The 12,824-nt window shown below is 38.9% G+C and overlaps 1 protein-coding gene and 1 long non-coding RNA gene across 2 annotated transcripts in view; one reads left to right on the top strand and one right to left on the bottom strand.

The window, feature by feature from the left end:
• The window catches only part of JAZF1 (JAZF zinc finger 1), a 189,308-nt gene that overhangs the window by 69,230 nt on the left and 107,254 nt on the right, over positions 1-12,824 (top strand). The window lies entirely within an intron of this gene.
• The window catches only part of LOC133275098 (uncharacterized), a 44,795-nt gene that overhangs the window by 28,648 nt on the left and 3,323 nt on the right, over positions 1-12,824 (bottom strand). The window contains exon 2 of the long non-coding RNA XR_009745393.1: positions 10,080-11,037. This is a non-coding gene — a long non-coding RNA (uncharacterized LOC133275098). The remainder of the gene's footprint in view (positions 1-10,079; positions 11,038-12,824) is intronic.

The following is a 12,824-nucleotide window of genomic DNA, read 5'->3' as shown; positions in this document are numbered from 1 at the left end:
ATAATTCACTCTGCTGCTTCTTCATACTGTTTCACTAGTCCTTTGTCACGGGTATGCTATAATATACAAGACCTGAATTTTGAAACTCAAATCATGATCTCTCTTCTCCCACAGCTTTCCTCATTTATTTAAAGGTATAAGAGACTGGTACTTTTTCCTTAGTGTGTTGCTCCTAAAGCTGAAGTATTAAGCAAGAGAAGATGGAAAAAACTTGCTACAGCTTGTAGCATAAATACCCTGTAACCTTTCACACAGTCTAGATGTTCTGCTTCCTCCCTTTCCCCAAGTCTGTTTTGAAATTGTTCTGAGTTTGGTGTGTCTGTAACAATCTGGTGGCTTTCCATGTCATTCTGTAAGTAAGACAGCTGGAAGCATGCCAGGGATATTAGGAATCATATGCAGCTTCATAACCCTGGCATGTGTTTTTTGAGTGTTTTGTCTTCTATCAGCAGTTTAACCTTCCAGCACCACAAGGCTGAATTATTAGAAGTGATTTGCAACAAGCAGCAGTTTTGTCAGTAGATACTTGTTCCATAATTACAGGAAGTGGATCTGGTGTATGAGGACAGCGAGAGAAAGGGACTGAAAACAGATAATAGCTGGAACAATTTCTCAATTTTAGTATGGCTGAACATTCTGTTCTGTTTGACTTTAAAAACAGGAAGAGTGGTCTTGCTGCATTTGCACCATGCTAAGGAATGAAATGCTGCTGTGTGCACACTAGCAATGGAGGCTGCCACACAAGAGCAGACATACAGAAAAGCATCCCCAGGATGGCAGTCACACTGCTGCTAAAGATGCTTAGGAAAGAAGAGGCTTCCAGAGCAGGCTATTGCAGGTTTTAAGGTTTTGAGTGTTGCTCCTTTTGTCTTTATAGTCATGCTACAGTAGGTCATGGGGGAGTAGAAGAGAGGAAGACACATTAGCATCAAGACACCATTGCTTCTACATTCTCTACAAAGCTTACGGCTAAAGGAATTAATCAACCATGGAGGTGGTAACATGCTAAACAATGACAATGTCTTTTTTTTCTCTTTAATAAAATGTATGCACACATTTATATCAAATCTTACCCAGCTCTTCCTGGAAGATGACAACAGTTGGTTACTTTCTTTTGTTCACTAGGAACAAAGTTTAAAGACCACCATTATCTCCTAATAACTTTTGAATGTGTTGGCAGGTGTACACTACAGTTCAACTGCGGGGTTGAAACCTCAAAGATAATAAATTTCCAGAAATTTTATGCAGACTTTGGGTGGTAGGGAAGATTATTGCCTCTGCAGAGTAAGTGACAGGGAGAACTGTCAAGCTTCCCTTCACTTCATGCAAGTTGATGTGCTTGGAGCTCAGTTTTTTTTCTGCCTGGCCAGTAACAGGCACAGGGTTACATATTTATAGCAGTGGGATGTCCTGGGGATATCTGTGGAAGCTGAGGGTAGCGTACATGGGATTTAGAGTTCATGCATTGCCACTGGCGGGGAAGAGAGGACAGTTGAGGTAGTACTATGGTAGATAGGGTGGCCACTGAAGTGAAAACAGAAAATACAAGTGACATAACAAGAAATCCAATGGAAACTGGTTTAGATTTCCATGTTCATAAATTAGTCAGTCTTCTAAGCTGAATTTTTGGGGATAAATTCATGTGGGTTTAGGTCAGGGAAGTTTTATTCACCACTCCAGAAGTAGCTATGGAGGTGCTTTTGAGAGTTAATGATGAATGAAGGCATGATTTGGTCTATGAAGCAAGAAGTGGGTATATATGGTGAATTAAAGTGCTGTGAAATCCTGCTGTTGAGAGATACAACTAGGCTGCTCAGATTTGACACAGTATTTGGAAATAAATAATGGTTATCTTCCTGTATCATTGCTGGAGGTCTGCAAAGGGAGATTACTGGTTATAGGCTTTTTAAATAATAGAGCTACTGCTTTTTGAGTCACAGTTCCCAGGTCCAAATTCTTACACAATCTCTCGATTAAAAGTAACCTGCTCAGTTGATGCTGCTTAATTAGCTTTGCAGAAGAGAAATTGCAAAACAGTCTCTTGAGAACTGCTAGAGTGTGGTTACAGAAGAGCAGAATCCATCAGGTTTAGCCTTGGTTTATGAGAGTTCATGGGGGTAAGCAGCAGTTCTTATTATGAATGCATTTTTCAGCTTCATGAAGTTAGTAACTACAGCTGGCATTTCTTAGCCTGTTGATATCTGAAAAGAGATATTATTTATGACACTTGTAGTTGGAGAGTTCAGGGTTGGGGAATGTAAACCACTTGATTAAAACCTGCTGTGCTAATTGTTCTTCTCTTGGGGAAAAGTACATTAATGTTTTACTTGAAAATATTTCCTTTAAAAATGTTAACTTTCAGAGGAATGTTGGATGACTTTAGGTAAATAAAACTGAGCTGTGATAATTGCATCTTCTATTTGGCTCTTGAGTGCATGTATTTAAGATGGCTGCAAACTGAATCTGAGCAACTTTTAGCTTTGCTTATGATAATAACTGTATCTTATTCCTTTAGAACTTTTATGTAGTTGGTTTAAATAAAATGAATGCAGATTTCCTTTAATAGCTTTCCAATATATTTAACTACTATTAGACTTCTCTGAGGCTTCTTGATGTGAAGTTCCCTTTCACCATCATTAATATAATTGCAACAGGGAATTACTATATTTAGTGTTCCCTAAATTGTTTTAATAGGTTTGGAGTATGTGTTTGTTCTTCTTGAAACGCTGTTTGAATTTCTAACTTCCTTGGGCAAATGAAGAGAGACTTAATAACTTTGTAAGTCTCCTGAGGCATGATCCCAGGCTGATAAAAAGCACTTGGATGACTTTGAGTTTCACACCAGACTGCTGTGGAAGAGTTCAATTTTTAGCTGATAGCTTTCCTACCTTTTTTTGTATATGTCATGGTAATAGGTATGAGATTACTTAGAACTGGAAACAGAGACCTTACTCATTTGTTACGATAGCTTACTTCTGTAGCATCTTCTCTGGGAAATAAATGTTTGTATTAGTCTATCCTGTGTCACATAATACATCAGTATAAAATTATACATTTATTTTAATAGTATAATGGTTGTCTTGAGTTTGTTACAACTCAACCTGAAAGCATCAGATAGTGGGTGAGGAGAGAGGAATCAAGGAGCAAACAACACAAGTGTTTGTTGTTGTCTCTGTGGCTTCTACAGCAGATGTCTAATTTGATTTCTCTTTTGTCTCTTTTACCTTGTGCCCTTTTAATAGCTCTTTGCCCTGATTCAGTTTGGAGTCTTGAGCTCTGATGTGCAGCAATGTTTTTGTAGGAAATGCTGGCAAGCAAGTTGCAGCTCTTTGTGCTTTAGAAACTGAGATAAGTTTAACCTTGGGTGCCATATAATGTATTTATGTAACTGTATTCTTTTCTTAGAGACAAAACCATTGTTCCTTTATACACATACTGAGAAGTATCATGTTGCGTCTGTGATGTGGCTTCTAGCTCCATTAAATTACGACTATGTGTCTTATAATGTGTATTCCTCTGTAATCTGTGTAGAACAGATTATTTGGCTCCCCCTAAGAGTATCTGGTACAGACAGCGGGTTATCTCTGTATCATGAGTCTTAAAAATGAGGTCTGTTCAGCATCCTAAGAGGTTTTCTCATTCCTAAGGAGAGCAGGTGGTGGTTATAGAACTGGTTGTGTTTGCTCATTGCTAAATTCTACAAACCAGTTATTTGAGGTATTAATCTTGAAAGAAGACCCATATGAAAGAGGAAGGCTATTTCATATGGTATGAAATCTGGATGACTTTGGAGGAGGGTTCATAAAGAGAACAAACGAGCTGAAATGAGATATTGTTTATATGGCAATTTTGCCTATGTGGCAGTCAGGCCCGTGTCATGTGGATGTGGAACAGGACATACACAGCAAGATGTCTAATGGAAATCAGATCAGTGCCCGTAACAGTGAAAATTCCAGTAATGAACCTTTCTGAAAAGAACATAAGCAATTGCAGTGAAAACAGTTTCTTCATCTAGGGTGTGTGGTCTTGTGACTTCCACAGCTGCTTGTTTTCTGAGCCACTGGTAAAGCAACGCAAAGTGGGACCACTCCGGATACATCTGTCCTCTGGCTTTATGTGAAACAGTTGCGATCTGACTGTTTGTTGACAGCAGGTATTTCCATCTTTGCAATGATTCATGAAACCCTGCAGTTCCCCACTGAGAGTCTTGAGACAAACCATTTAAACTCAAAAATATTTTGCTGAAAGATGTCATAATCCTGTACTGAAAGGTATAATGCCATGGCAGGAGTTTAGGCAGCTGTGACATGCTATTGTGGATGAATACACAGAAGGGTTGAATTTATGGACTTTGTCACTTCCAGAGAAGTGGTTCTGTTGAATACCTAGGAAGTGGGAAATTAGTGGGAAGTACGAAAGAGGGGCAAAACTTAACATTTTGTGCAAAAAATCAAGATGGTGATAACTGATGAGGTGACAAGATTTAAGGGCATAGTCATATCTCAGTGCTTGTATTAGCCTGCTGTTGTCCCTGATGACCATTTCCTTGACATTGGGGGGGGGGGGGGGGGGGGGGAGGCTACTAGTTTCCTGTTCCTTAATAATGACATGTTCTCATTTTCTTGTAGGTTCTTATCTGCATCACCTTTCACTGTGCAATCACTTAGCACAAATGTAAGCAGACGTAAAAATTTTAACTTTCATCTTAGTTGAAACTTTGAGTGAATTCTGACTTGGAAGCTTGTTCTTAGTGGCACTGCCACCCTTGTCCTCTCTTAGTCACGATATATTATGTATCAGAGGTCTTGTTTTTGCCTCATGAACTTTTCACTGAGCAAATTACCATTTATCTGAGGCTTTGTAGGGTACAGTTCCTGCACGCTTCATTTTACCCTGGCTGATAAACTCAGTAATGACAAATTAATTGCTTCCATTTTTGACTGCTTCGCTGGAGAGGTCTGACCTCAGAGTTCTTTTGCATGACAGCAGTAATATTTCGAAAAGTTAAATCTCTGCTCTGTTTCTGTAGCTGTGGCCCAGTGCAGTCTTACCTATTTGCCACTGTGGCAGCTATTTCAAAAGCTGAACTTTTACTATGCTGTTACCAATATGCTATGGTGCTGCCTGGCTTTCAGCTTGTAGAAGGCAGCACCCAATTTCACAGGGCAGCCCGAGTCTGTCTGCCACTGCTGCCATGATAATTTCAAAGAGTGGGAGCATCTGATAAGAGTGTTCTCTAACTTCATCTTCTGTGTTCTGCTGCCAATGCTGTCATCATCGCCTGACAGCCCAAATGATGAATGTAATGCATCACAAGAATTCTAAAAACAAATGTCTTTGGTCCTAATTACACCTACTTCTTAATCAGTTAGAATCAGTTCTTCTCATACCATTTTCACTTTGGTATCTGTCTGTCTGAGTTATTTGATCTCAGGGCTTCCACTGTTTATCCTGTTATCATGTATGTTACTCCTCAAAGGCAGTAAGATTAAGCTGTGTGAAGAAGGGTTGCAGGATCAAGCCATTTGTTCTTTTAAGCTTATGCCAGAGGCTATAGCATATAAAACAAATCAATCTTAGTAGCTGTCTAGAATATCTGGGAGATTGTTTTGTAAATATCTTATCCTTTCTTACTTCTGAGTTCATTTTGGTTTTGGGTAGTATTGCTTACTCTCTCACACCCTAGGCAGGAAACAGCAACAAAGGCTGAGACAGTTTTCAGTGTGACATGCGGAAATGTATCCCTATCTATAGCATGCTGTAAATTGAATTTGCATAGTTACATTCTTTCCAGACTTGTGATGGGGAAAGTATCAAATTTAGAACAGTTTTTCCACAATACGTTCTGCAGTTTAAAGTTAGTATGAGGTACTCTGTGATTTCCAGAAGTCACAGGGAATGAAGGATAAAATTTTATGCTCAGCTTCAAATGGTTTACTTTTATGAGTTAAATTTGGCTTTGCAGAATTACTAAATTCAGAAAGACTTTTCCTCCTCCTGCTTGTCTTCTTATCCACGGCTCCAGCTCTTGCACTATTACTGTACCTTTTGTTCCTGTCCAGCATTTTGTCTGGTTTATCTCTTAAGTCTCAAGAGATTGGTTGCTCATCTGAACAGGCAAGCTGCTTTTTGTCCTGGCAGTATTTGAGAGTTCAAATAGATGGCATGTCTTTTGGTGAAAGTACCTGTGCATTTGGCAGGTCAGATACAGACTTGAATTTTGTTATTGTAGGTCATTTTTTGTTGGTCTTCAGATTTCCAGATTTCCCCTGAAGTTAAAAAGTAACTGCTGCACAGCTGCCGTAAGAGGTTGGAGGGGGGGGGGAAGGGAGAGAGACAAAGAGAGGCACATTAGAATGGGTAAAATAAAGAAGAGTTATAGCAGTTCTCATGTACAGCAGTGTTTTCTGGTTGAACTCTTGAGCCAAATGCCAGTAGCTCATCAGATATGTAAAGTTCCAGTTGTAGCAAGACTGCATCAATCACTGAATGTACCAATTCCTGAAACTGGGAGTTCTCACAGAAATAGTTGGGAATATGTGACTTGGGGCAGGGGAGAAGAAATACTGCTGCTTGTCCAATGGAGTGAAAATTTCCTTATGGCTAGATATTGCTGAGAACATGGGAGAACCTCCATGTTACTCACCATAATGAGAGTTTAAGAATTTACTGCCACCTGGAAGATGCAACAGTCTTCTGGGACTAGTGTTTTTCGGCAGTTCTGTTTTGTTTCAGTAGGCTGACATTCCTAGCTTAAAATGTCTTGATGCTCTTGAACTAGTTTTAGGAGTATATGCTTTTTTAAGGACTTCTTTAAAAAGGTTTTTGTGTATGTGTGTGGTCAGAGTATCCAAATAACTGTTAAAAGCGTTATTTTTTTAACTGAAGCAGTGATTTTTGCAAAAAAAAACAAATGTGCCGTGATTTTGGAATTACAGATATAATATAGTTCCTAGCTAAATCTCTACATGTAACCAAAAATCCTATTCAAAATACTACTTCCGTATTAGTCTATTACATTCTTCCTTCCCTCCCCCATTTTCTTTTATTACTTTAATTTCAGTCATCCGTCCTGTATATAGGTGGATGATGGTAAATTCTATTCTGTGGCAGATTATTTGGGAACCTTATTAAAGCTTTAATACGAGTCCAGCTGTTTTTAAAAGGAGTTGAATTGATACTGATATTGCAGAAGTAGTAGTGCAGCTGATTGTGAAGACAAAATAACCATCAGCTGAGAGCAGAAATCACATATATCTAAGAACTTGCTGTTCATTTCATCTTCACTGATTCCCTTTGTAAACTCTGTACTTCAAAGAATGTTTCAGATGGCGTGCATGGAGGTAGCTGAAATTATGGATCTTGCAAAAAAAAAGAAAACAAAGCGATCAAAACATTAAAGGAAATCTGGAAAACTAGAACAAGAAATAAATGTTGATGGTGCCAAAGGCTGCAAAATTCTGAACTGGGAAGGGTTTAGTTTTCCCTTTCAGAGATTGGCTTCTGTTAAATAGGTAAGGTGTAAAGTTTCCTGGCAGGTTATTTTTTCAAATAATCTGCTGGTTTATTTCAAAGTAAAGGAGTGGGGTTAAAGAAGTACTTAGAAGAGCAGAAGAAAGAAAGGTTCAGCTAGATAGTATCTTCTTCCGTGTTCATGTGGTTAAGATGCTCTTGTTTTGTCAGTAAGGCTATTTGTTTATGATAGTTCTTTCTTCTGTACCTGTTCAGCTAGTAACTTTTTAAACACTGATCCACCTGAGATCTGTAAAGACATTGTGGCAAGACCTCTCAATGAACTTCAATTTTCTGGTTCGAAAATGTTTTTAATTCTACCCTTTCCACATCTAAACCATTTGGACTGGTGTTTCTGTTTCCATGTCTGTGTTTGGATACTTACTTTGTTTGTAATTTTAAATAAAAAGTTCCATGTGATTTTTAAAGAAAATAAAGGAAAAAAAGTGTTGAAAGATAAGGATCCCCCTATCATTCAGATGATCTGTATTGCTGGTTTTGGAGCAAGTTTTAGAATTTAACAGAGGACAAAGAAGACTTTTTTTTTTTTTTTAATGAAAACTTCAAATTTGCCCAGGTTACAGGTCTCTGAAAATTGTTCATTGCTTTAGCCTAGTAGATCTTTGTGAAGAGATTATAAAGAAGCAAAAGTACCTAAAAATTCTTGGAGTCTGTGAAAGGCTGTTTGTGAAACAGCTTTATAGGCTGCTGGAGTCTCTTGGGCTCCAAGATGAGGGAACTGAAAGGCTTTCTCTCTTGTTTCTCTGTTTTCATTTGACCAACATAAGCATATAAGCACAAACTACCTTTATGGACTGCTGACAAGCAAGGAGACAAGAGGAAAAGTATTTCAATCCTGGGTTTAAATGAGGATGGAGGTCCAAGGAAACAGGCTAAGGTTTTAATTTAATGTAGTGCTTTTCAAATCACGAGCTTTGAGTTTTGTAGGTCCATAGCTTCCAAACTCTCTGTACATAGTCTTGATATATCAAACTTGTTAAGTTGGCTTCACTGGGATAAAAATCTGGGAATCCAGAATTTTCACTTGACTGATTTCCAGATCTGGCAAACTGGGGTTTCCTCCAGCTTTTTCAGGAGCTGATTTACCTCACAGAACAGAGACTATCTCCTACTAACAGCTATGAGTTTTCTTACGGAAATTAAAACTTACTTCAAAAAACAAACAAACAACTCCTCCAGGAAAACAGCAGAAAACCCCAACCACTCCCCCCAAAAAACCACATACACAAAAAAAAAACAAGCAAGCAAACAAAAAGAAACCCTACAACCTTCCACAAACCAAACACCACAACCACAAACAACAAAACCACACACCTGGTTTCAGATGTTGTCATGGTTTAAACCCTGTCAGCAAGTCAGCCATGCAGTTCACTCCCCTCCACCCCCGACCCTTTCTTCCCCTGGCTCCCGGAGGGTTGGGGAGGAGAATCGAAAGAGTGTAACTCCCACTGTTCGAGATAAGAACAGTCCAGTAACTAACATACAACACAAAACCACTGCTGCTACCACCAGTAATAATAATAATAAGGGAAATAACAAGGGAAGAGAATACAATACCACCCGCTGACCGATACCCAGCCCAACCCAGCAGTGAGCTAGCCCTCCTGGGTAACTCTCAGTTTACATGCTGCACATGACGTGCTGTGGTATGGAATGCCTCTTTGGCTAGTTTGGGTCAGGTGTCTTGTCTCTGCTTTCTCCCTGCACAGCATGAGACTCAGAAAGTCCTTGGTCAGACTAAACATTACTGAGCAACAACTAAAAACATCAGCGTTATCAGTGCTGTTCCCAGGCCAAAAGTCAAAACCACAGCACTGCACCAGCTACTGCGACTGAGAAAAAAAGACTGCTACTGCTGAACCCAGGACAGATGTGTATCTTATATTAACAGGTATCCACACCAAAACTGATTCAGAGGTTTTTTTCTTATAATTGGCTCTTCTGGCGCTTAGAATCTTTCCTCTTTTACACAGACAAAGGAGAACATATAGAATATGATAGTATTTCTAGGTTGTGTGTGTCGTTTAGTAACCATGAGGTCATCAGTAATGGTTGGGAGATTTTTTCCCCCCAGTATAGCACCAGCAACCAGAAAAACAGCTCTTAGCATAAGAGGCTGGTTGACACAAAGAACACGCAAATGAATTGTGGATCTGTTCTGTCATGCAAACTAGTCACAGTTAATTGTGTGTACTCAGTTCAAAGCAGCTTATATCTATTGCGTATCAATGAATAGTTTTTAAACCTCTGAACAATACACAAATTGATTAAAGAACAATTAGCAGTGCATTTTTCAAGGTCTTCTAAAGGCTTCTAAGCATCATCCTACTTGATTCCTCTGGGTTTACATTAAACTCATTGCTCGAAGGCATTTTTTCAGCCATACAATGTAAGAACACTTCAATATTTTGTGGCAGATAGACATTTGTAACATAAACCTCTGTGCACGCACCCACACCCTCCAGTACGAAATAAATGAAAACTGAAGGTTAGATGCAATAACTTCCATTACTTATGCAGACGTATCCCTAACAACTAGTACTTACCTCAGTGCTTTCTGCTCAAGGATGATGAGCTTATATACACACTGGTTTTTCTCATCAAGGCGTACTGTATCCCCTGTGTTTTCATAAACCACTGTAATTGGAAATAGCCTGACAGAAGCCTTCCAAGTCTTCATCTTGGCACTGAATCTGGCTGCAAAGGGATTCTAGTACTACGAAGCATTTGAAACTGTTTATCTCTCAATGCTGGTATTCATTGATTTGTTTGTATTTCTTTAGTGTCTCCTCTAGGCCCATAAAAATCTCTGTAGTGCTTCAGCAGACATTTTGCCAGGAACATGACACTGAACTCAAACTGAGTGCTTCTTTTTGATTTTCAGGGTGGTAGTGGTGGGTTTGAGTGTTATTCTCCCCACCCACCCCGACCACTCTGTTTTGGTGGCTCCAAGCACTTGTAGATCATTGAATGTTTGCATACAGGCAGTGAAAAGGTTATATATGTTGACAAGACAGAATCTCTTGCATTTTCCCCTCAGTGTTGTACTTTACAGCTTGAGTTCTTTGTGTCTTTATTTACAGTGGTACATTGTAAAGTATGACTGTGTTAATACTGCTGATAATAATACAGGCAAATGGCATTTTGTTGTTGTTGAAACTGTGAAAAGTGTTTATGGCAAGATTTTTAAGTACAGTTATGCTCCATATCTCATTATAAATACTTAGCTATACCAGCAAATGTAATGTAGCATAAGGAATCTCACTGTATTTTATCCACAGCAAACAGAAGAAGGGTTGAGGTGTGGTGTTAAGCAGTCTGTGGCTGAGCTGGAAATGGAACTTGTAGCCTTTGATCCTAGCCAGTGTAGAACATTCACTCTATTATTTATGAACTAATACTTTGTGTGCAGTATTTTTCCAGTTGCCTCATGACAGTTCTGTTTCATCTTTGCTTTATATCTGGAGGAATGAAGCTGATTCTTGTTACACGAAAATCTTATACCTGGACAGAAAAGATTTAGAATGTCTTGGTTACACTGGAGACTAGGACTGTGTCCAGACTTGCTGTAAAATGCAGAGAATGATATAATATTCTGTCATTTCCTAATCTGTTCACCAGAGTCCATGAAACTCTTGCATCTTTTCTCAGGTGTCCTGTCTTAGAAGTACATGGCATAGCTTGTTACTATCTCCAAGTCTACTATTCCAGACGTTGTGCTAGCTAGTAGGCTCCTTTCTTGATTCATGTTGAGCATAAGACTTAAAGAAAAGTAATTGTGTTTTTTTTACTGATGACATCCATTCAGATTTCATAACATGCTCTTCTCACATTCAGAGTTGACATCTCAGTGAAAGCACTGAGCAATAATTGCAGCTATTAATCATTGTTAGCCAGAGAATTCAAGGATGCTTTAATGGTCATGGCAGATACTATGATGTTCCTTTCCCTTTTTACTCTAAACTTGCTCTTAAATAACCGGGTCTACTGTACAGCAGAGGTGGAATTTGCATAGGAAACACATGAGGGGAACTACAGCTGCTGTTGAATTGCAAAAAAGTAGTTATAGTTACTTTCCTTTCTGGTAAATTAAGTGATCAGCTGGAGATTAAGAGCCATCTGACTTTATATGAGAAAAGAAACTGATTAGAAATGACCTTTTTCATGTCTGTGTGAGAAAGAGCTTGTGTGTGGATTCCCCAGAAGACCTCTGGTTAGTGTACTGATCCTTTTGAAAAATACCTCAAACTGTATCCCCAACTGCTAACTTCACATGCATTAATAGCAATGAGGAGAAGAGACTTGGAGATGTTCTTCAAACCAGGTTTTTGTCTTAATTCAGAAATGCCACATAGAATATAAAATGAAATCTTTTCAAGAAACAGAATTAAAACCTTTTGTTTAAGAGCTGAATTTTCTCCTCATGGGTCTTGCTGGCTTGATCTGTTAATTAAACAGTTCATACAGATCTTTTCTATCTCCTGTGAGAGAAACTAAATTTGAAGCAGCTATTTTACAGCTGTCTAGCTGTTTTCAGGAAAGCCTCGCTACTGCCTGATGCTGTTCAAAGGTGCATTGAAAAGAATTTATGGTCTTGGTTCCTTTGCAGCTGGAGTGGCTTTTAATATTGTGAAACATACTGATTTATAATCTTAGCTGGTAGTTGCAGAGAGAAGGCCATTTATTGCATGGACATGGAGAATGGACTATTGTCTTTCCAGCAGACACTACCTCAGGCTGCATCATGACTAGTGTAGTCTGTTTCCTGTCATTCACCTCTATTCTAGTCCACTGATGATTTAGACTGAGGGATGTTAAAGCACGTTGTACCTTCCTGTGCCTGCCTTGTGCAGCCCGTTCTACCAGGGTTCTTTCTGTTGAAGTCAGATAGCAATGGGTTGTTGAAGTATTTGGGACTCATCCTTTACTGGAATGATGTGCCAGTACATGCCTTCCAGATTTGGAAGCTGGAAAGTAGTTATCCCAGTGATATAACAATAGAAAAATTTGTATTTTCTCTGTTCATACTGGAATTCTGCTTACCAAGGTAATACAGAGGGCATTTTTTTGACAGCTGTCAGTCTGGTACATTTTTTGTTATTGAATTTAGTAAAGTATTTTCCAAATACGTAAAGAAGTTAGACCTAATTAGGAAAAGATTTAAGCAAGGCTAATTATTTCATCAGTTTGGCAAGCTTGGCTTCAGACCTGATGCAGTGGAGAGCCTTTAGTAAGGATTCTCTGAAGTTTTTTACAGGTCAGCCAAATTGTAGGACTCTTCTTACCCTTTC

Source organism: Pezoporus flaviventris, unplaced genomic scaffold, assembly GCF_033815535.1.
Source record: "Pezoporus flaviventris isolate CSIRO_AGI_PZ_B2104156 unplaced genomic scaffold, CSIRO_AGI_Pfla_v1 ptg000037l, whole genome shotgun sequence".
Lineage (NCBI taxonomy): Eukaryota > Metazoa > Chordata > Aves > Psittaciformes > Psittacidae > Pezoporus > Pezoporus flaviventris.
Note: the sequence above shows the minus strand (reverse complement) of the source record. Positions and strands in the feature narration are given on the sequence as shown.